This window comes from Myotis brandtii, unplaced genomic scaffold, assembly GCF_000412655.1.
Source record: "Myotis brandtii unplaced genomic scaffold, ASM41265v1 scaffold151, whole genome shotgun sequence".
In the NCBI taxonomy this organism is placed as follows: domain Eukaryota; kingdom Metazoa; phylum Chordata; class Mammalia; order Chiroptera; family Vespertilionidae; genus Myotis; species Myotis brandtii.
Genome location: NW_005355461.1, coordinates 2,440,618 through 2,461,004, shown reverse-complemented (window position 1 = coordinate 2,461,004; position 20,387 = coordinate 2,440,618). Strand labels below are relative to the sequence as shown.

Here is a 20,387-nt window from a genome sequence, read left to right as displayed (position 1 = left end):
TCAAAAACAAATATTTGATCATGTAACTATTCTGATTAAGAACTTTGTTCTTGGGATATGAACACAGATACTCACACAAGTTGGATACAGCCTGACTTCATCACTAGAGACATGGGTAGGTGATATGTTGAGAGATGCAGCCCGCAGATGAGCACCTTCCTGTGGTTAGGGGCAGGGAAACGGAAGTGTGTGCAGTGGTAATGGCACATTTTAAAAGTTGCACCTAAGGAAGAGGATAAGAAGCAGAATGATTCAAACAGGAAAATGCCATATATGCGTATTGAAAGCACATGCCCACAGTCATTATCTATGTAAGAGTTCTTGAAAAGTGTTTCACTTGAATCTAACCATAAAGAAACAATCAGAAAAATGTAAGCATGTGGGCTTTCTAAAAGACTGCTGGCCTGTGCTCTTCAAAGATACAATTTCCTGAAAGACCAAACCAAACAACGGCTGAGGAGAGTTCTAAATTATAGGCAACTAGAGAAAGAAGGCATGAGCTTTCAACTGCAGTGTGTGAGCTCTCAAGAGATTCTGGATCAGAAAGCACACCTGGTGCACACATACCTCCCTTCACACACACACACACACACACACACACACACACACACACACACACACATCTACCCAGCTATTGAAGTCATTATGGTATAACTGGAGAAATTGAAATGTGGTTATACACTAATTAATTATACTGCTTAGCACTCATATCTTCAGGTGAGATAACTCTCTATGAGGGAGTTAGAATTGACACCAGAGGATGAAGGGGAAACATTAAAGAGAAAGAGACCTTGAACTGCCAAACATGATTATCCCAATAGTGTGCTTCTCAAATTCAGCTGGAAAACATACAAGCAAATAATCAGAATCCCCTGGTCCTCCAGCATAGATTCCAAATCCCTTAGCCTTGTTCATGAATCTTTCAAGATCTGGCACCTGTCTGCTGCTCCTGCACATCTCTCCCAGGTTCTCTTTCTACCCTACATGGGGAGCCAGGCCCAAGTACAGTGATTCTTGCACGCTGCTAGGATCCTTCATGTTTCTGCTGTTGCTTCCTCTGCTAAAAATGTTCTTCTATTGTTATGTAGCATGTTCCTACTCACTTTTCCAGGCTCAAGAACTCATTAAAACTTCCTTACCCTCCTCCTCTATCATTTCCTTAAACGTAAACATCAAACCTAAACACACACACACACACACACACACACCCACACACACACACTTCCCTTATATATCCTGGACTCTGTAACTGTCCGTTTCACTGATGAGTTTGTATTCCTGTCTCCCCATTCTAGATAGAAATTTCCTTACGGTAGAGACCATGTTTTATTCATGTTCGTTTGCCCAAAACTTAACATAATGACAGAGGTGGCTGTTCAATAAATATTTGTTAAATAAATGAAGAAAGAAGCTTGCCTCCTGAGAATCTGGTTCCTTTACTTTCCCAGACTTACCAGAAGAGTAAACTGTTTGGCCATCAAGCTAGCAAATGAGTCAACACTAGCTAAATCCTAGAACAGAGCTCCCTAAGATTATGTACTAAGATTATGTAATCAGGCTGTCTTCATTCATTTGCCCATGATGTGCTTGAAATTGTTCACAGATCTGGGAAAATAAAGAGACAAGTAAGACACAATTCCTGTGCTTAAAAGTCTTAAAATATATTTGAATCAACAAAACATGTCACATATTTACACTATTGTAGGCAATATCTTGAAGGGAAAAAAATGGTTTGAAAGGTTTAGAAAAGAGGTTAACCTAAATTTAGTGTAAGGGAAAGTTTAAGATAAAAATGTTTGCATGAATCTTAAAAAGTACATGGAATTTAAGCAGATGGGGAGAGAGGGGAAGAGAAGAAGAAATAGTGAAAAGAATACCCCAGAGGCAAGACAAACTGTGGTATAAAGTTGGTGAAGAAGAGGAGGGCGTGAACACCTCTGGTTTTTTTCTCCCACTCCATTTCCACGGGCATCCTTACCTTTGTTCAGGATCTTATGTTTGTCTGACTGACTGGTTGCTATGCCTCCATACTGCCTCCACTCCTCACCCCTAGCACCCATTTTATTCATTTTCCACTTTGCCACATGGATTATCTTGCAAACATCTTTTTAATATTTTGCTTAGGATCCTTTAAAGAGTCAAATTCCCCTTCAGGTTAAAAGTTGCACACCTTTGCTTATTATAAAACTCCCAGCCCTGACCAGTGTGCTCAGTTGGTTGAGCATCCTCCCATGCACCAGGAGGTCGCTGGTTCGATTCCAGATCAAGGGCACGTGTCCAGTTGTGGGCTCAGTCCCCAGGAGGGGGCATGCAGGAAGCAGACAATCAATATTTCTTTCTCACAACGATGTTTCTCTCTCTCTCCTTCTTTCTCTCTAAAAATCAATAAATTATTATTTTTGTTAATTCTCACCTATAGATATTTTTTCTAAAGGTTTTTTAGAGAGTGGAAGGGAGGGGGAGAGACAGAGAGAGATACATCAACTGGTTGCCTCCCACACCTTCCTGACCAGGGCCAGGATTGAGCCTGCAACCAAGGTACATGCCCTTGACCTGAATTGAACCCTCAACCTTTCAGTTCATGGGCAGATGCTTTAACCACTGAGAAAAACTGACTAGATTCAATAAACTATTCTTTTCAAAAAATCTGATCTTTTTCTCCCACTCCATTTCCATGGGCATCCTTGCCTTTGTTCAGGATCTTATGTTTGTCTGGCTGACTGGTTGCTATGCCTCCATACTGCCTCCCCTCCTCACCCCTAGCACCCATTTTATTCATTTTCAATTTTACCACATGGATTATCTTGCAAACATCTTTTTAATATTTTGCTTAGGATCCTTTAAAGAGTCAATTTCCCCCTTCAGGTTAAAAGTTGCACACCTTTGCTTATTATAAAACTCCCTGCCCTGACCAGTGTGCTCAGTTGGTTGAGCATCCTCCCATGCACCAGGAGGTCGCTGGTTCGATTCCAGGTCAAGGGCACATGCCCCAGTTGTGGGCTCAGTCCCCAGGAGGGGGCATGCAGGAAGCAGACAATCAATATTTCTTTCTCACAACGATGTTTCTCTCTCTCTCCTTCTTTCTCTCTAAAAATCAATAAATTATTATTTTTGTTAATTCTCACCTATAGATATTTTTTCTAAAGGTTTTTTAGAGAGTGGAAGGGAGGGGGAGAGACAGAGAGAGATACATCGACTGGTTGCCTCCCACACCTTCACCAGGGCCGCCAGGATTGAGCCTGCAACCAAGGTACATGCCCTTGACCTGAATTGAACCCTCAACCTTTCAGTTCATGGGCAGATGCTTTAACCACTGAGAAAAACTGACTAGATTCAATAAACTATTCTTTTCAAAAAAAATAATGTTTTCATTATTTTCCCACTGCCTGCTGTCCAATCTCAACTCCTACATATTTCCAACTTGGTCCCTGCATGTCAACCATATCAAGCCCTTAAGTTTACCTGAACATCAATACTCACCGTTTTATATCTTAGCACATGTAGTCCCCATAGACTGGCATGCTCCCCACTCCCTCTTCCTTCTTTGCCTTCCTAATTCTTCTTTTTCTAAATAAATATTTATTGAACCCTGTGCCAGATACAGCATTAGATGTAGAAATACAACTACAAAAAAGATACCTGTAGTTTTTATCCTTATGGCACTTATGTGCATTGTCCTCAATATATTTCTTGTCCTCAACTGAAGATTAATGGTCTCTTTTTTGTGCCCTAGTAGTAACTTATTTAAAGATGATTTCCCGATTTCTGCATTATATATGCTGCATTATAGTTATCTACTATTTGTTTACTACTTATAGTCATTTGTGATATGCTTGAAGACAAAGATCATCTCCCCCCACACCCCACGAATAATGAATTGGTAAAAACCCACTCTTTTCAGATTGTATCTATTAAAATCTTTTTCCAAGTATCTTGGACAAATACAAATTTTTGAAGTGAATGAACACACTGTTTCCAGATTCACTTATTCATTCAATAGTTATTTATTGAGATACAACTATATGCCATTTATTACCCAATGCAAAGTGGGTATAAAGAGAAAACAGGAAAATGCCCATACCCATGGAACCTACATTCAACTGGGAAATCTTTAATTATTTTCTAAAGTAAATTAAGGCCAGTCACCTACTCAATATTCATTCCCCTTTTCTTCTCCCTGAAAGAAACCTATGTTTTGAGAGTGGCAATTATTCCTTTGCCATTTTCTTTAAAGATCAGGGTAACAAATGTCATGTAAAAGAAAATTGTTGAATAAGGTCTCCAGGAAGGCTCTTAGGAGGGGGGCACTAACTGTGTTAATCCATGTTGCCATTTACTGTTCCCTTCCTACTCCTTTCTTCCTGGGAACCAAATACGATGGCTGGAGCTGCAGCTGCCATCTCGCTATCATGAGGCTGGAAATCATGCCCTAAGGGTGGTGGGAAGGAAGAGAAAAGGAGGCAGAGGCATTGATGACGTCATGGGGCCACTGCATTCCTCATGGACTGCCTGCCTCCAGTCTTACTGTAGAGGGAAATACCTCCCTATCTTTTTTTTTAAGAAACTGCTCTTCAGGTTGTAACACTAGCAATTGAATTCAATTTCTAACAAATACAATAGAACTATTAAAATATTTGGGAAAGATTGAAAGGGACTAGATGGAAGAGTAGAATGATACTTTGAGTGAAAGATAACTTGATTGTCTTAGAGGGGTATGGTAGCAGGTAGAGAAGAAAGCAGGTACAAAGGATTGTTCAGCTTTTATCGGAGAAAGAAGCCAAGGGAGAAATCAAGGACAAGGTAAAGAAGGAAGCTAAGGCAGTCAAGAGTAGGTTGAAAACATTGTCAGACATGAAAATGTTGATGGGAATTTTATTTGATAAGGCAGAATCAAAGTCACTCTGGATAGACTGGCATTGGGAAGAAAGCCAATGAGATGTACATGAAGTGATGTCTCTGAGGCTCAAAGACACTCAGGAATAAAGTTCACAGAGAGGTCTGGAAGAGGATTGGGCACTAGTCCTTCAGGAGCAACAACCATGAAGAGGCAGCAGGGAGAGGAGAAGCCAGATATATCCTTTTCAACAGGATACCCAGAAAGCTCAGTAGCATATGACTAAATAAACAAATAAATATTCTTTTAAAATTGTTTTATGTGTGCCTTTGTACACTTCTGTAAACTTGATCTTATATTTTGACTGTAGGCTCATCGGATGTAAAATGTAAAAACTATACTTTAAAAATATATTTAATCACCAAATTTCCTAGCAAAATCGAGTACACAGTTGGCTCTGAAAGTTTTTCTATTTTAATTTATGTCGCTTCATCCAGGGCAGGGGAAGGCTCCATGCTTTGCAGACAACGAGGCGCTCTGGGGTATTTTCAGCCTGCTGACGCTGAGCTCCGCATGCAACTTGTTCTACTCTTTGTGGTGCTTTAGAAGTGAAGTATAAATATTTAAAAAGGAAAGGGTTATTGCTGTGTTTTCTTTGATTGATACAAGTGAGGAAAGAAAAACTATTCTGTAAGTTCTGCATTTAAATCAAGTGAATTAACTTAAACTCCAGTCACCTTCAGGTTGCTCTGCAATCAGTCCTTCCTAATTATTATTTCAATACATGACAAGATTCTGAGAAAAACAGCTCCCCCCTGCATACCTGTAAGAAATCAGTAAATGTTAAAATAAGCAGGCAGCTATAAAAATGGACCTGATTTTTAACCATAGCAAGTTACCTCAATTGTACATAGGGAATATCTTTCTCTAAAATGGTATGAGTAGGAAGTGAGAATATCCCAGCCTTGCACTATAATGAATAACAATGACAGAGCCCATAGTGTATATATTTTTATTAGTATTAGGAAGTTTGAAAACCTGCAAAAATTGCACTTAACAGAGGCTCACATGATTTCTGCATCGTAATCTATTCCCCTTTACAACCCTCATCTGTTTTTGCACAGGCCCTGGTATTATTGTCAACCATCAAGTTATTTCTATCATTTTACACATCTACCTCCTCCAGTATCCCTGAGTGTTAGCTCTATTATAATCTCTACTAGAGGCCCAGTGCACAAATTACTGGCTGTGCAACCTCAGACAAATTACCTTATCACCTTGCACTTCACTTTTCTTATCCACACAATGGACACAAAAGTAATACCTAGACTAGGACTTTATGAGAATCAATATACATAAAGCCTTTTGCAGAGGCAGTTCCTGGATCACAATAAGCCCTCACAAATTTATAACAATTGGTCTTCAAACAGTTATCAATAAATTTCTACTCATAACACATATGTATGTCTTGCTATGGGAAAAAGGAAAACCCAGTCTGTTGGTCAGTCTCCAGTCATGATGATTGTATTATGATAGTGATGTCTACTTTGAAATACTCCACATTGAAAATTCCCAACCAGGTATTATAGGTAATTCACAATCCAAACAAATGTTCACACAGAAAACAACCTGTGAGATTATCATGTTAATCTCCATGTAGAAGAAATCTCAAACCTGAATATTTATTCCTCTCTCTCTAAAAATCAATAAACTATTCTTAAAAAATCTTTTAAGTACATATACTTAGATGAGTTAGCATGCTGAAGAGTATCTCCAGGCTGGAAGGCAAAAATCACCTTATAAAACTATGTGTTTTACTATTTTGGTCCTTTGAATGAGCTGCAGGTTTTTAAAATATATATAAAGATAAATATCAAACAATAAACTAAAATGCTATCTTGTCTGCCTTTAGATTTATAATGTCTGCATAAGGAATTATACACAACAAAATGTTATAGTCATGACATTTCAAACCTTTCTTTATGCCTATACAAGAGGCCCAGTGCACGAATTCATGCATGGGTGGGGTCCCTTGGGCTGGCTGCCCAATTGGGGCCTATCGGGCCCCGTCTCACCCATTCCCAATCAGGCTGATTGGGGCCGGGAGGTTGGCCAGCTGGGGAGAGGACCGCAGAAGGTTGGCCGGCCGTGAGAGGTTGGCTATGGGAGCACACTAACCACCAGGGGGCAGCTCCTGCATTGAGTGTCTGCCCCCTGGTGGTCAGTGCATGTAATAGCAACCAGTCGACTGGTCATTGGGTTGACTGGTAGTAACAGTCACTTAGGCTTTTATATATAGTTATGAGTTTAAACTGATAAAAAAAAAGGTAAGGTCTAGCATAATGACACTGAAGACATAAAATGGGTACTAGAAATATAGAGGGTAATTCTCTCCAAGGGTCATTAATTTGAATGCAGATGTGATGTGTGGATGTGCAGCAGCCATTTGTGACCAAGAAGCTACAATCCTGATGAAGAGCAGATGTGGTGAGGTTGGTGGAAATAAACTCGTATTTGTTTAAGCTGCTGTCAGACAGGTGTTTTCTTATTTGCAGCCAAAGGTGCTCTTTTGTGTTATATCTAGCATGAGTGAAAAGCAAGATTTGGATTAAGAATTTTTTATACCCAGACATGGAGGCTGTTTAACATGATGGGAACTTGCCTACACTGGGGTCCTGGTCTGACTGAAAGAGAGTAAGCTGACTGCCGGTCCTGCGGGAGAACACCAAACCGGGAGGTGGGGATATGCAGCAGGCCCAGCAAATAATGGGTGGGTTTTGCAAACAATGAAAGAAGCTTTGCTGGCGAAAAGAAGTTCAAAAAAGGCTTTCTCTGGAATGAAGGCTTAAATAGACCAGCGGTTCTCAACCTGTGGGTCACGACCCCTTTGGCGGTCGAACGACCCTTTCACAGGGGTCGCCTAAGACCATCCTGCATATCAGATATTTACATTATGATTCATAACAGTAGCAACATTACAGTTATGAAGTAGCAATGAAAATAATTTTATGGTTGGGTCACAACATGAGGAACTGTATTTAAAGGGCCAGAAGGTTGACAACCACTGAAATAGACGGAGGAAAAGGCACATCCTCTGACAGTGGCAATTCCTAACTCCCATTTCATCTCTATGCTCGTATATCCAGCTGTGTAGCTAACCAAGCTTTCCTTTCCCTTCTGTGTATCCATTTCTTCCTGGTATTAATCCGTATGCAGCACTGATTGCATCAAGCAATGAAACAGTATGCATTATTTTCTCACTTGGAAAGAGTAAAATTAATTAACACCTTTGGCATTTGAAGGCTATAAAATTTGCCTAAGATCACCAAAAAACAAGCACTCATGGGTCTTTATTAGCAACTTTTGCTCAATCCACTGGGAACCTGTAGGTCTATTTTTGTCAGAATTTTTAAGGAAATAAATTATTTATATACTAATTATGGAAAGTTATTATTTCAACTGGTTATTAAAAATGGCCACAGGAAATATATCAACCCTTGAAGTAAAACCATTTTTAGTGAACATAGAAAGATAAAAGCTTTTTTTTTTTTTTGTAGGAAACAAAAGAGATGATGGTGTTTGAAAAAGTCAAGTCAAGATATAGATAAAAGACACAATTAAAAAAACAACAACAGAAAAACTAGAAAAGATCCTAAAAAATAGTATGTTGGGTTCTAGAGAAAATTTTAGAAAGAAAAAAAAATAGCAGACTAAGAAAGAAACCATAACAAGCATTAAATGCTAAAAGAATGTGTAAATGATTTCCTGCCATAGATTATCCGAGTTTGATTTTTTTTTCCAAAAATTAAGAACTTCGCAAATGTAATGTAAACCCTAACAGGATATATATTGTCATGCAAAAACCCTTTCAGGAATATCCCAGTGATTTTGCTTTTCCCTAGAAATGTAGCAAGACAAAATCAATTCCAAGTCCCCAGCTTATTATTGATTTTTCTTTGTTTGACATAGAAGCCTTCCTGTTAAAAGGTCTCCAGAATGATTAGGAATTCTGTGACGAGGACAGTGATGTAATCTATCTTTTCCAAAAATCTTGCAATTAGAATTCTAGATACAGTGCCATTTGGGAATGATACTCTATTGCTAGGCACCACACTTTATTCTCTTACTTCTAAGTAAGAGGAATAGAGGTGGGATTGAATACAAGATAGGGTAGGGTCCTAGACAACCTGTAACTCGTGGCCCATTAGTTGGAAATAAATAGCACCCCCTTTCATAGCATCAGCAAACTGAAATGGTCTGTAAACTGGGACTAGTTGCCTTCATTGTGTTATTATTTTTAAAAAATATATATTTTATTGATTTTAGAGAGAAAGGGAGAGGGAGAGAGAGATAGAAACATCAATGATGAGAAAGAATCATTGATTGGCTGCCTCCTGCCCCCTACTGGGGATCGAGCCCGCAACCCAGGCATGTGCCCTTGTCCAGAATCAAACCTGGGATCCTTCAGTCCACAGGCTGACACTCTATCCATTGAGCCAAACCAGCTAGGGCCATCTGTGTTATTATTAACGAAAATGAATTTCATTTCATAAGTGCTAAATTATAAACTGTATTTCATGAATTGGGGAAAATGAATGAAACCCCTTACCATTTATAAAGAATTTGCATAATTATTTTTCTTTCAAAAAATGTTGATCTTATTGTTGTTTGTAAATGTTAGCAAAATGCAGATAAAAATCAAAGTTCAAAAGACAGCAACTGGCTAAATAAACATAATTATTTCACACTATGAAATACTATTCTGTATTTAAATGTTTAATGTAGAGCTCACTTACTGGTCAAGAAAGATGTACCTTCTATTTTCAGTGAGAAAAATCAAGTTTTATATCAGTAAAATCCCACTTTTTATAAAAGAATTTGGTTGTGTATGTGGACTTTCTGCATTGTTGAAGTATATAGATAAAAAAGTGTGGAATGATATACAATTACAATGCTATTGTTGAATTGAGATTTTTTTTAGCAGTTTCATTTTCTTGTTTCTGTTTTGACTTTGATAAAGTGAAATAAAAGTGCTATTAAAACTGATATTGTAAAACTTTAAATTTAGAGAGAAATTAAAGCTTATCCAGTCCTATCTTCTACATCAGGGGTCCTCAAACTATGGCCCGCGGGCCACATGCAAATACAAATATTGTATTTGTTTCCGTTTTGTTTTTTTACTTCAAAATAAGGTATGTGCAGTGTGCATAGGAATTTGTTCATAGTTTTTTTTTTAAACTATAGTCAGCCCCTCCAACGGTCTGAGGTACAGTAAACTGGCCCCCTGTTTAAAAAGTTTGAGGACCCCTGTTCTACATAGACATAGAGTTTCTTCTGCAATGGTCTCATCATATGATGTCAGCTACTAGACAAATGCCTCCAGGCAACTGAGCTCACTTGATTTCTAGGCAAGATGAATGGAAATCTTCCACTATCCAAAAGGTCTTTTTCTCATTTTGTTAATTCAGTTTCCCTACTGGTAACCTCTCTTTGTTTCTTCTTGTCTTCTTGGTAAGTGGGTTGAACAGGCATCCAGAGAGAAAGAAAAGAAAGAAAGAAAGAAAGAAAGAAAGAAAGAAAGAAAGAAAGAAAGAAAGAAAGAAAGAAAGAAAGAAAGAAAGAGGGAGAGAGAGGAAGGAAGGGAAGGGAGGAAGGAAAGAAGGAAGGAAGGAAAGAAGGAAGGAAGGAGAAGGGAAGGGGAGGAAAGGAAAAGGAAGGAAGGAAGGAAGGAAGGAAGGAAGGAAGGGAGGGAGGGAGGGAGGGAGGGAGGAAGGAAGGGAGGAAGGAAGGAAGCCTCCCAATATTTAAGGATCACTTTGTAGCCCAAGTCCTTTCCTTTCTATGTCTCCTTAATCTCTTGGCACAGGCAGATGATAGAAGGGTGTGGGGAGCAGAGAAATGGTGCAATCAATAATCCTGATCATGGTGCCAGGTGACCTGCTTGCAAACACCCACATTCTGCAAGCGGTTCTCTTAGGTGTTCCTTCAGGAGGCTGGAGGCTGGAGGCAGGGTGGGAAGGTCCTTATGTGAGAGAATATAAAAACATGTACAGCCATCTTGTCTGATAACATGGAATTCTGATGCAGCTTCTGCCTCTATAAACTGTTTAATATCCAGAAGTGTTCAAATGTTTTTTGATGGACTCACAGTGAAAGAATGGAAGGAAGAATTAGACATAACAGAATTGAAGACAATACCTGGAGAAAATTAAAAATGATTATTTTTGTAATCCACAGCTGATTCCATGCATTTTAAATATTTCCAGTAGTAGATCATCAGCTACTTGAGTACTTTAAAGCTGAGGTATTTCTTTGAGTCACTCATGGTACATACCTGATTCAGACTTTGCATGTAGTAACACTCAGTGGTATTTTCTATATTTAATACTATGTTATTCAAATATACAGATCCACACACTACTTAAATCACATGCACACACGTTTTCTTAAAACAGGTATAATATAAAATTGACTTGACAGATATCAACATTAAAAACAAACAACCAATAGTTAGCCTGGTCAGTTGAAATAGACACAGAATATGAATGAATTCACAAATTAATTCTATTCTCTGTGTGCTAGTTTTTTTATAGCATTATTAATAAACTAGAGGCCCGGTGCACGCATTCGTGCACTGGTGGGGTCCCTCAGCCTGGCCTGTGCCCTCTTGCAATCTGGGACCCCTTAGGGGATGTCAGAGAGCTGGTTTCAGCCTGAGCCCCGCAGGCTAGGCCAAGGGACCCCCAACCGGTGCACAAATCCATGCACCGGGCCTCTAGTATGCATATAAGATCTTTGGTTAATCTCTTCCCGCCCTCCCCGCTCTCCCCTTCCCTTTGAGATTCATCAGTCTGTTCCATGTTTCTATGCTTGTGCAATGAGCATCTGCCCCCGGTGGTCAGTGCGCATTATAGCTACTGGTTGAACAGTCTAACAGTCAAATGGTCACTTAGGCTTTTATATATATAGATCATCCTATAAATTAACTGGAAAAAAAAATACCCATACTATCTGTAAGAGATCAAATCGGCATCTGCTGGTTAAAGTCGGGTGTTTCTTTTAATACTTGTGCTCTTAGTTTGAGCTCTAAGTTTGGATGTAAACATTGGTTTCAAATTGTCTTTGGAATCTTTCTGGCCAAAGAAAATACATGAACAGATTCCAATTTAGCAGAAAATATGGGGTGAGTAAAATTAGATCCTGTGGGAAAATATTAATGTGTGTATATTATAAAAGGTAATAATTCAAACTGCTATTTTCTAGGATCCTAAAACCTCCCACAGAGGCCCTGTTTTGGGGCTTTCAAAATAGCTCAGCATAGGATGGAGCATGAAATGCATTTGGGCCACTGTGTGTGCAGGAGCCTCACAATGAGTCAGCAGTCAGTCACAGTTTTCTGTCCCATGGGTCACAGATCAGTCTGTTCAAAACCCTAAGAGGGAAAATTCCTGTCAGGTTATATAGGGTGAAAATTCTTCTCTCACTTTAGCAGGAGGCGGGGAGCGCTCCACAGGGCCGATGTAGCCCTGCCACTCACTGGTCACCCAGGGACATCACCAGCTCAGATTCTTGTTGGTAACCAGAGAAAGTGGTGTCCCTCACCCGGGCACCTCTAAGCAGAGCAGACATGTGGCAGAGCCAACCCAGGTTCAGCAACCAGGACTTATGCCTGAGGAAGTGCAGAGGCAGCCTCCTGAGTCCAAGAAAAAGCAGAGCCCCAACAGGAACAGCACATGCAGGGAGGAGCAAAGTAAGACAGAAAGACAGGTAACCTGAGTCCAAGAAAAAGCAGAGCCCCAACAGGAACAGAACATGCAGGGAGGGGCCAGGGTAAGACAGAAAGACAGGTAAAGACAGACAGAGACAGATATCCCTGCACATAACTGTGTAGTAACGCTATGCCCACCTCCGCTCCCTCCTTCAGCTGTGTCTACTTGGTGGGTCCATGGGGTTTTTCATTGCAATTACTGTACACATCATTTCTAGAAGTGCTGTGTTGTTCTTTCCTCAAATCAGATTGATGTATTTTTTTAGTAGTCACTTCTTCTCTGGTCACATTTGCATTCTTTTAAAAATTTCTCTAAGCATATTAAACACTTGTTTTATACTCTGTGTCTAATAATGATATCTGAAGTCTTTTGTGGGCCTGTTTCAACTCTCTATTGTTTCTGCTTGTTCTCATTCTTAGGTCCTTGTTTTGTGATTTTTTTTACTCTAAGTGAAGCAATTGCCTTTCAACTTTATTTATGGAAATTCATTCGAATGTGAGCTGAGGTTGAGTCCCTTAGGCAGACTGTTTTCATCAACCAGACCCAGAGCCACATGCAATTAAATTATGAATGTGAGGTTGTTCAATTCACTCAGGTTGTGTGAATTCAGAGCACAAACCATGAAAGATAGCCAGTGTTATGAATTCTCAGTATAGTCTTCAACACAGCTCAAAGCTAGAGCATGCTGTATCCCTCCCCTTGGCATGGTTTAGTTCATCTTACACCAAGAGTATAGCTGTTAGAACCTGCGCAGGAGTCCGTTTTCAGATTCCCTGTCATGCCAGCATCCTAGTCTTTGTCGCCTGTCTCTTCTCCACCATGCAGCCATCAAAAGAGAAAGCTCATTTACCTCCCAGAATTCTGGCTCTCACATCATTTATTTTTCAATTTTGCGTTTTTCTTATTTTTTGTGCCAGCTCAGTTCAGCATTTTAATTGTTTCAAACAAGAGGGTAATTTGTGATATCTATTTCACCAAACTGCCTGACATGGAAATGATTACTGCCTTTAAAAGGTTCATGTGCTGATATATTTCCCCCATTGGACTATGTTTCTAAGCTCTTTCCAGGACCTCGCACAGAGCCAACCCAGACTGGGACTAAGTAAAACTTGGATGAGCAGAACATGTGCAATTCATGAGATTCTTCTCATGTGGACTCTCACCTCAATTACACTGGCTTCTCTTGTTATGCTCATTCCCACATCAAGACACTTGCAAGACTTACTTCCTCTTCACCTCCCACCTTCAATAATTCCAGCTCTGATATTTCTTCCTTAAGAAGCCTTTCTGACATTGAGGACAAGGTCAAGTCTGCCTAACTTATATGTATGCAACACCCATGCTTCTCTTTCATGGTGTTATCATAATCACAATGAAGTGATTAAGCTAGGGATTGGCTGTTTGATGTCAGGCTCCCGGATAGCTAGAGTAAACTGGTGCGGAAAGGAACAGCGTAGTCTTGTTCACAGAAAAATCCCCAGTGCCCAGCACAATGCCTGGCACAGAGCAGCCCTTTGTTAATTCTGTTAAATGGATTCTTAAATGAAGTCAAAGGTCATTCACTAAAAAGGGAGCAATTGCACAGGAAACTCTGTCATACCTTTTCCTTTATGTGCATAAAAACTGTGGGACTTTAATAGTCTTTTAGATAATCAGCGGTGTATAACCAATTCTCCCTGCTAATGAGGCAAGCAGGTGGAATGCAGCCAGAAGTCATTCCTCTGTTCAAGACCAGAAAGTTGCATCACTTACAACCTCAACTATTTAAAGTGGAGAAAAACACTTATTTTAAACCATTTATACTACTTAAACTTTTTATCACCTCAAATTTATTTGCATGCTTAACATATCTATTTATAATTGAACTTCACAATATTTCCTATGGGATGGTATAAAAAAAAGATAATATAAAAGATGACTTTTATATATATAAATAAGGTGTCACCAAAACACTACCACTGGTAATCAAATACGTATTTTCTCCTTCACTGAGTTGTATCATCTTAGGTGTCAAATCAACATTTATGACAGTCTCACTTGACAGCCACATTTCATTCAAGCATGAAACAAAACCTTAGAAAAAAAAACAAAAAAATAAAATAATGTTGTCAAGAAAAATTGTATTTGTTCTGGATTCTTGTTTTTTAAATATACTTTTTTATTGATTTCAGAGAGAAAGGGAGAGGGAGAGATAGAAACATCAATGATGAGAGAATATCATCAATCGGCTGCCTCCTGCATGTCCCCACTGGGGACTGAGCATGTGCCCTGACCCAGAATTGAACCATGACCTCCTGATTCATAGGTCGATGCTCTGCACCACTGAACCTCACCAGCTGGGCTGTTCTGGATTCTTTTAATGACATTCTTTTTTGTGATCTGACAAGAAAAAGAAATTAATCTTAGCGGTATTAGAGAATAAATGTATGCTAAACTCCAAAGTAATAGTTGAATATTTAATAATAGCATTAATATAACCACTTTAATTAGAACATCTATAATTATATTTAGCTTCATGTATTTCCATGACAAAAGGCCTTGTTTCCTAATTTTCTCGTGAGAGACAAAAAAAATAAAATATAAAAGCAAAGACAAAGCAAACCCAGTAAACCAAACATATGCACATTTACATTTAAAAAGAGAGTTGAAAAAAAGGTAATTTTAATCCAGAATGAATCTGTAATCTTCTTTTGTGGTAGTTTTATACTAAGGAATTATTCACATTTTCTTTGTAAACAAAATGGAAAATAAACAGATAGGACCACTTGTTGTTTAAAAAGAAATAGATCACTTTCTATAGCCATAGGATACAGCATTCCCCAAATTACGTGTGATGATTGGTGCAGTGATTTCAAATAGCCACAGACAAAAATTCACTTCACAAGCTCAGAAAATTACTTGTTCTTTCTACTTTGCTAAAGGAAAAATTGAAGAGACACGGGGGAAAAGACCACCTGGAATGTAATGGAGGAGATTTCACAAAGAAAATAACAAGAAATATTTGGGACTCATTTTGTGGTTTATAAACTACTTATGTAACATGTGATCATCTGATTCAAACAAAAATCACATAAAGACAGTCCAACTTTTTTAAAAAACAAGGCATCTCAGAGAGCAAACCCCTTTTTCTCAAGATTAGAAACTAATAAATAGTAAAATCAAATAGGAGGCAAGATCTTTGTTCTACAAATAGATGCTTTTCCCATAACACTCGGGAATTCTGACTGGGAAAATGACCTGTTCCAGCGTTGGCATAGAAAGATATGGCTTTGCAACAGACATGTAAAAAGCATAGCACAATATCAAAGCATGATGCTAGTTAGATTAATAGAAGCAGCCTCGCCTGAAGGAGGTAATCAGCGAGCTTTAGTCTGTGTGGTTAAACCAACAGAAATACTATGTTGAGTTCTGAGATGTCTACTTTAGGAAAATTATAAATCAAGGGTCACTACCAGGTAGTAATCCCAGTCAAATCCAGCCCAGAGATGTGATTTTCCCAGCCAAAAGAATAGGATGTCATAAATAAGACCCAATATTCCTCTCCCTCTCTCTCTCTCTCTCTCTCTCTCTCTCTCACACACACACACACACACACACACACACACACAAACAAAAACTGTTTGCTGTGAGAGAAAACAATTGCCTTTTAGTCTTTACTTTCCAAAGAATTACTGGATTTAGACTAGAAATAATCTATTGAAAAATTTCGTTGTTCTCAATAAACCTTTCCATTTAAAAGAATTTGCTTTAGATTGTCAGTTACTATTAAGAATTTTTTTCTGTGACTATAATGAGTGATTCTAGTTATTAATGCCAGTGATTTTGTTTTACTTCTGTTTTCTCGATTCAAGCAAGGCTTTCCCATTTCATTGTAATTTGAGAAATTCAAATATAGTAGTTTCCCAACCTCCAAGTAAACGTGCATCAGAGCTGCCTTTCATTCCTAATTCTGATTCCTCTCTTATACATTTTCACTTCTCTTTGGTTTGGATGGTTGATAAATTATTCTAATGATGCAATCTGTGTTGAATCTAATGGCCTGTCTATAGCAATTAGAGATTTATTTTACAAAGTGAGAAATGTGACTACCAAAGCGGAGGGCAAGAGAAACGCTGTCTGAAATGACAGTTTGGGGGTTGGAGTGAGAGTGGTTTTTCTTTTTAGAGCTGCTGAGATTACATCCTCTGACTAGTGGTTAGTGGATATCAAAGGGGAGCTTCACATGTTGAATAAAATCCTTGGTAGAAATAATACACCAAGGACACAGCTCTAAGCAATGAGATATGAAAAGGACAAGAGTTGCATGAAATTTTACACAAAAGATAAAATTAGATTTGCTTTAATACAAAGGATATAGGAATTTAAAAGAAAAGCTTCTTCGTGGTTTAGATGTACTGAACTGAAAATGCTCTGTTAGAAAAAAAAAAGCTATTTTATCCGATTGATGCATGAAGGATTGTTTCCCACTCAGAGCAGCGCTTTTTGATTCTTTTTATAATGTGTCTCAAAATTTGTCCACATCATTCTGTGCCAGTTACAGATGAATTGCCCCTCAGATCCAAGATTACTTTTCAAAGTATGTCCTGAGAACAATAACACCTTTAAGATTCTCTCCCCCACAATGAGCATGATGTTAAATTTCCTCAGGAGAGGGTGCTGGCTGGATGTTCTGTCTGCTGCTTGGGGGGTCAGCCACGTGAACATGAGAGCACTGGGTGGAGCTCTGCCCTAGAGCGCAGTCCCAGAATGCATGGCCCCTTTTAACACTGCAGCTTGATCTGGCACTAACCTTTCAGCAGCTCTCTCATTCCAGAAACCAGCACCCCAGAGGGTTCCTGTCCAAACTGTTGTCCAAATCCACATCACCCTAACACCCAAAGTCACCTCAAGCAAGCTGGCACCCTTATTCCTGATACAAGCCCACTCGCAGCCTGCCTGCCTTAACCCCCCTGAACCTCTCCTCTCTCTATAAGCCCAATCCAGTTTTCCTGTGGACTGGGAAGGTTCCAACCACCATGCTCCCTACCTGTGCTCCAGATCACCCTCTGCTTACCCAATAACTGCCGGCCAACTCCAGCCTGGCAAAACCGGCAACCCTCTTTCTCTCTAGTGAGTGGAACCACACCTCCAGCAAGCTCTGATCGCCTTCCAAGTTTGTCCTTCCTTGGTACTCTCTCTCATCCTCAGGGCACCATACTGAGCTTTCTGATATCTTACAGTTACTCTTTTATCATTCTTAAATACATTTTTATGTTAAACTTATCCTGGCCCAGCCAGCGTGGCTCAGTGGTAGAGTGTCAACCTATAAACCAGGAAGTCAGGGTTCGATTCCTAGTCAGGGCACATACCAGGGTTGCAGGCTCAGTCCCCAGTGTGGACTGTGCAGGAGGCAGCCAATTGGTGACTCTCTCATCATTGATGTTTCTGTCTCTCTCTCCCTCTCCATTCCTCTCTGAAATCAATCGATTAAAATATATATTTTTAAATAGATTTATTATAGCACAACTTATATATTTCAAACACAACAAATTAGTATCACTTACAGTATCTTAAGATAAACTGCCTTTGAATAGGAGCTTCCTTTCCAGTACTTTGATGTCTATAAGACATATCTAGAAAAGTTACTACTGTGGAAATTGAAGACTGCTTAAATCGAATGGGGGAGGGGTGGGCCTGTGGTTTTCTTTTTGATTAGTTGCTGTAACACTGCCCTTCAGGTGGCTGAGGGAGTGACATATTTTCACTAGTCATCATTAGGTGCCGAAGCTCGTGCAGGACATGTTTGATACTACATGAACTGAACGATGCCATTTCTCTAGCACTAATACAGCCCTTGGGTCCACCACTCCATTAGAACTATTAATTCCATTCATATTATTTTTTGTTAGAAATCTTACAACGGGGGGTACTTCAGGGTAAAATTCTATTTTAAGGCTGTACATTCGGTTTTCATAAACTGTTCTTAGAGGCCCAATTATCATCACTGTCCATCTTGTAAGTGTCATGTCTTCGTCATCTTCTACACCCCAACTAATTGTGCAATCTCCTCCTCCTTTCTGGCCTTCTTCAAGTTCTTCCAACAGTCGAAAATTGCGAGGGACTTTTACTCCCGAGCCCGTGCTGGCTGCCATCTTGCGTCGTTGTCGCTCAAAGGCCGGCCTTCACTTGAAGTTTGACCATTCTGTGGGTTGGACGTTTTTCTGGGCTCAAATCAAGGTATTGGCAGGGCTGTGATGTTTTCTGAAAGTTCTGAAAGCGAGACTATAACGGTTTGAGCTCCTCTTAGTTTCTGTTGCTCTCCAATTAAAATATATTTTAAAAAATAAAGAAAAAAACCTTATCCTGTTTAATCTACTGTGGGGTTTTTAATCTTCTGAATAAACCCAGATGGATACATGAGAAGACATAGCTCTAATTTGTACATCCATGTTAAGAATAAAAATAAAAATTGTATTCAAATTCAAGGCTTTCCAGTAGGTTTCATGGAGTTTCTTCTATTTTCAAGCTTCTAATACTGAAAGATGAGTCTATTTCTCTTGCCATGAAAAAAGTAATCTGATCTATATTTTCCTCTAAAGAGACAAGAAGCAAATAAGTTGCCAATGTTTTAATAATTATTATTTAATTTTATTTTCATTAAAAATAATGAGCGTTGAAATTTTGCATATGGCCGTGATAGTCAATTAGGTATTAGATTTATTCTCCCACCATAAACAACTAGAAAACTGGATAAAGTATACAGAAAGCTTTTTTCTGGCTTTGGACAACATGCAACATTGAAGTTTCATGCATAAGAGAAGGGGGACAAACAATATAGGCCTCATAATAAAACTGAGTTTATGCTTCCAGGCACTTTCAGAGCTCAGCATAGAGAGAGGTGACCCAAGCGGAGAATGGTAGCCTCAATGAATTGAGGGCACAGACATCAAGTAAGTACAGGAGGCCAACATGCTAAGATTTATGAGCTGTAATATATAGGACTTACACTGAGCAAGAGCTCCAGAAATCTGCTTATAGGTCACAGCGAGGCTACCATGGATTCTGAACTGCATGTATGGTAGGTGAAACACCAGAAGGACAGGCAAAAAGTGACTGGGTATCTATGAGTTGAGCAGGCCCTAAAGCTTATAAAAAGCGGGTAGATATACCATTTATAGTGAGCCAAAGTCGAGACATGTAGTTGCATACTTACCACATGCAATTGAGAGAGGAAAATCTCACTGTAGTAGAAGACTAACCTATTAGAAAACAAAGGTTACTCTGAACTTGCTCTATCAAATCTTAAAAATAAGCTTTTATGGGCTCAAGATAATCTACCAGTAGTCTAATATCCTGCCAAAATAAATGTAAAGGAAGACTACAAAAGCAAAGCATCCAACAATATAATATTAACTAGAGGTCTGGTGCACAAAAATTTGTGCACTCGGGCGGGGGGGATCCCTCAGCCCGGCCTGTGCCCATTTGCAGTCCAGGACCCCTTGGGGGATGTCCACCTGTTGACTTAGGCCCACTCCCCAGGGGATCAGGCTGAAGCTTGCAGTCAGACATCCTTCTGGCAGCCAGGGAGCCCTTGGGGGATGTCCGACTAAAGGCTTAGGCTCCCAAGGGATTGGGCCTAAACCGTTAGTTGGACATTCTTAGTGCTGCCATGAAGGTGGGAGAGGCTCCTGCCACCACCCACCTCTGCGCTGGCCAGCCATGAGCCAGCTTCTGGCTGAGTGGCACTCCCCATATGGAAGTGCACTGACCACCAGGGGGCAGCTCCTGCATTGAGCATCTGCCCC

General features: G+C 39.5%; 1 pseudogene; it reads right to left on the bottom strand.

The window, feature by feature from the left end:
• Positions 1 to 18,192: 18,192 nt before the first annotated feature.
• LOC102246511 lies at positions 18,193 to 18,786 on the bottom strand (annotated as a pseudogene).
• Positions 18,787 to 20,387: the final 1,601 nt, after the last annotated feature.